This window comes from Nomascus leucogenys, chromosome 23, assembly GCF_006542625.1.
Source record: "Nomascus leucogenys isolate Asia chromosome 23, Asia_NLE_v1, whole genome shotgun sequence".
NCBI classification, from domain to species: Eukaryota; Metazoa; Chordata; class Mammalia; order Primates; family Hylobatidae; genus Nomascus; species Nomascus leucogenys.
The window spans coordinates 22,329,942-22,334,703 of record NC_044403.1 but is presented as its reverse complement, the minus strand read 5'-3'; positions in this window follow the sequence as shown (position 1 = coordinate 22,334,703).

Below are 4,762 nucleotides of genomic sequence, written 5' to 3'. Positions count from 1 at the left end.
ACCTCAGCCTCATTTTCCTGCATTCTGTAAATCCCCAGTCGGAAGACAGCAGAGCTGCCTGGCTAGTGAGATAGCCTCTAAGAAGCAAATGTTAAACTTTGTGGTTGTTGTACAGGAAAAGAAAAAAGAAGTGCTTGAGTTCAATTGAGCTTTGAGCAAATGGGGTACAAAACATGAAAAGTAAGGAAGACCTGGATAATGCCCTTGGGACCCATTCAGCACACTTTTCTGTTGTTTTTAATTTTATAAGTGTGTATTATATGAAATACTTATACTTTCATGTCATAAGAGCCAAGGAGAATCATCCACGTAGAAGCTCCAAGCAGAATAATGTCAGTGGGATTAACCCTTCTGCCAGTGGAGCCAGTGGGTGGATCATGATGTAGCCTGAGTGCCTCCACCCTTCAATGTCCATAGCTTGCCTTGTTGAACTTTTGTATATTGTAAACACAGAAAAATGCCTATGTGAGGCATAAAATAGAAAATTACTCAATATACTTTTACAAACCATAAACAATTGACGAATTCTTAATGAAGGGTGTAATCAATATGACAACCTTGAAACCACTTGGATACGGAAATGATTGGACTTTTAAGCAGCTCTTATAGCCAACTTTTCTGAGGTAAATTTGAACACTCTCAAAATAAATGGGAAAAGCTTCTTGGCATAAAAAGGAACTACAGAAAATAATAAAATAGAAATTTCAGAACCAACATATATAAGTCTAAAATTTGAAAAAAGACCTATTTTGTTATTATTATTATTATTATTATTATTATTATTATTATTATACTTTAAGTTTTAGGGTACATGTGCACAATGTGCAGGTTTGTTACATATGTATACATGTGCCATGTTGGTGTGCTGCACCCATTAACTCGTCATTTAACATTAGGTATATCTCCTAATGCTATCCCTCCCCCCTCCCCCCACCCCACAACAGTCCCCGGAGTGTGATGTTCCCCTTCCTGTGTCCATGTGTTCTCATTGTTCTTCAACATTTACTATACGATATTCAATCTTCAGAACCATCATATTAGGGAGGTGTGGTTGTAGGAGGGGCCAGATGCAATAATTTATCCTTCACCACAGAATGGATATCTTGACATTCCTCACACCATTAGACCCTTAAATTTTTTACTGAGGAGTAAGTTCCCTGAAATTTTGTCAGATTAATTTCCCACTCCCTGGCTTGCAAATGTCTCACCAATATGTCTAGAGTAGTCACTACTTCTTAATCATGAGGTCCAATCACTAGGTCCAGTATCATCAATATCATAGACCAATGTGATGTCTCATGGAAATGAAAAATGATCACACTCCCTGTGGATTAAATTATGACATACGACTAGAGAGTTGATCTCTGCCTGAGGTAGGACAGTGAAGGTGTATTGCTGGACTTTTCTAGTGAAAGCACACTGCTTCTGGTGGTCTCTGCTAACAGATATTAAGAAAAATGTATTTGCCAGATCAGTAGATGTATGTCAAGTAGGGTTAATTTGCTCAAAGATTGAAACTATATCTGGAACAGCAGCTGCAGTTGGAGTCACTACCAGGTTAAATTTACAATAATCCACTGCCATTCTCCAAAATCCATCTCTTTTTTGCACAGTCCAAATAGGAGAGTGGTATGAGGATTTACTAGTAATTATCACCCCTACTTCAAATCTTTGATGATGGTACTAATCTCAGCAGTTTTTCCAAAAATGTGGTATTGCTTTTGATTTATTTTGCTTAGTAGAAACAGTTCTAGTGACTTCTGCTTGGTCTTTCCTACTATTATAGCTCCAACTTCATAGGTCATTCAGTTAATGTGGGGAATCTGCCAGATTCCTACTCTGACTTGTGGAAGGCAGTAATGTTTTCGGTCTTCTGCTATTAGTGTTAATTCAGAGCAAGTGCCCAGTAACCCTCCAAAAGTCTGATTATTTTCTTTTTTCCAATGCACAATCACCCAGTCTGTGACTCACAGACTTAGGAGTCACCCAAGTACATGATCACATGTCTCCTTGAAGAAGGGTCAGTGAAAGATTTAGTTGTGTACATTTAGCCAGCTTAACAGCATCCTTCCTCTGCAGACTTAGCCGTCCTCACTTAATTGAAGGGGTTCTGGATCTGGAAACTGATTCAAGTCTGGAAATTGATTCTGGAGTTATGACTCTGTGTTGCTGATTCAAATTAGACTTCTGTTAGCTAGACCTAGAATTATTCTATACAAGGGAGGGCATTACAGATTCTTCAGTCAAAGCAGGGTTAATTAACCATTGCCCCAGGTGGTTCTGGGTAGGATTTTTCATTGTCGTCTTAGTCTTCCAGATTTTTAAATTTCTATTAACTAGAGTAAATGTAGCGAACTTGTTTGCAGCCCATTGATGTTGGGAGACCAGGAGGTGGTCCCATTGGTCCATCCAACATCTGATAACATTGCATCAATGCCTTTGTTTCAATGCCATATTCATCCCATTTCTCAATAATCTTCTAAAGACTTCCACCCTGCTGAGATGAGTCCTTCAACTCTCTATTCTGTCTCTCTACTTTCTTGTTAATTTTCTTAATGTCCTTTCTATCATTAAGACCAGTACTGGAAAGCTAAGATAGCAAATTTAATAAGGCTTCTCAGACTGTTGTTTGATATTGCACCAGTGTGATTATATTGCATGCCTATACAAAAGGCATGCATTTGCCATAGCCTGGGTAACGGGCATATTCAGTGTTCATATGGTTTGCATATCAAGAATATCAGCTGCTTCGCACAGGGTGCTCTGCTTGGTATTTATAAAGGGCTGTTTGCCTTCTCAGGGTAAACACACTTTACAGTGGATTTTTATCCAGTCCACCAGGCTGGTTGTTCCCTCAGGAATAACCTCACATTGATAGAGGGAGGAGGCAGAGAAATTATAGGCAGACAGGGATGGGTCTCTGGCAAAACCCCACCTTTGAACCAAAAAGCCTGAAACCTGCAGCTCAAAAGTGAGAACTTCTATCCCTGTTTGCCTGCTCTCTCCTGATTGGTTCTTTTAGAATAATGCCTTTTTACCAATCAAATGTCGCCTTTTCCAAAACTATCTACAGCCCACCCTGACCCCATCCTGTGCCTATAACTCAGTCAGTAGAGGAGAGAAGCAGCTGGACTGGAGAGAGGCAACTTGACTTCAGAGAGACTGCTGGACTTTGGAGGAGAGACGGTTTAACTTTGGAGAAGAGCCAGCCAAAGCTGGCCAGACTTCAGGAAAGATTATCTGCCCACCCCATCCTCTCTCCAGCTCCCCTCTCCACTGAGAGGGTGCCACATCTGGGTGCCATAGGGCCTTATGGAGTCTGTTCCTGCTGGTGCCCGAAGTGCCCAGCTGGATCCCACACTTGTTTGCCCACATACTCCCTCCCACAAGAGGTTGAGCACGTAGGGCTGAATAAACAGGGAACGCCTATGGCAAGTCTGACAAAGGGGTCGAGCTCCTGCATCATTATGTGTCTCTGATAAGTTCATAATAAACCAAAGGTCCCATGTCAATCCAAACATACTCTCCTACTCTGCAGCATTTATAATCAAAGATACTGTCCCTAAACTTGTCACTCTCACAATCCATTTTATTAAAAGAATCGTTTGTATTTTATTCAGGAATTTTTTGATTCAATCTACAAAATGAGGCAACTCACACACCACCACCTGATACATTGACTATCTTCTTGGCCGTCAAGAGCCGTACAAGTACTTTCTGTTGACTGCACGTAATTTTTCCTTTGTGGATGGCTTTGTGGACAGTGGTCAAAGCTCAGACTGACAGAAGTCTGAGCTTGGTTTAGCATCAAAGTCCAATCCAGCACTTTTTTTTTACTTTCACTTTAGCTGTTACTTATAACAATAACCAAGGGATTCTATGTTTAGCGTGCTTCTTCTTATTTTGCGCTTCCTTATGTATCAAATGAGCTAACTTCTTGGAAGTCAGGTCTTCTAAATCCCGTTGGTAACTTTTACCTTTAGTAATTAATGTTGGGAGACATTAGCACAGTTCAGCACAGCTGCATTTTCATACTATGGGTGACTAGGTAACTATCCACGGATCAAAGGTCCCTTATCTTCTACCTTTTCATCTCTTCTCTTTACACTTCTTTTTTTTTTTTTTTTTTTTTTTTTTTTGGTAAAGGTGAGGTCTCACTATGTTGCCCAGGCTGGCCTCCAACTCCTGGGCTCAAGTGATCCTTCCACCTTGGCCTCCCAAAGTTCTTGGATTATAGTTGGAAACCACCAAGCCTGGCCTCACCTCTTCACGTTCCAAACCATATGTTTCTATGAGCCAGGGCTAGTCCTGCAAATCCCACTTCTGATATCAACTATGAACTGTTTTACCCACAGCACTTCTGACACTATAGGTGTAGGTTTTATTTTTCCAACACCAACAACGAGTTCTCCAACTCCCTGACACCAACTGGATATCCAGCTATTCAGTGAAATTCTGACGCTAACTACCTGGAGTTAGTGTCAGACTCCACAACTTAAGGGCTCAGTGTCACGAAACTGCCCCAACTCAGATGCCAGCTGACCAATGGCTGTAAATCAGGGATTCCCATGATCCCTTCCTTAGGTTTAATAATTTGCTAGACCAGCTCACAGAACTCAGAGAAAACAGTTTACTTATTATTGCCAGTTTATTGTAAAGGCTATTATGTAAAGATAAAAATAAAAAGACAGATGAAGAGGCACAAAGCGCAAGGTCTGGAAGGGGTTCCAGCACAGGAACGTCTCTCCATGGAGTTGAGGTG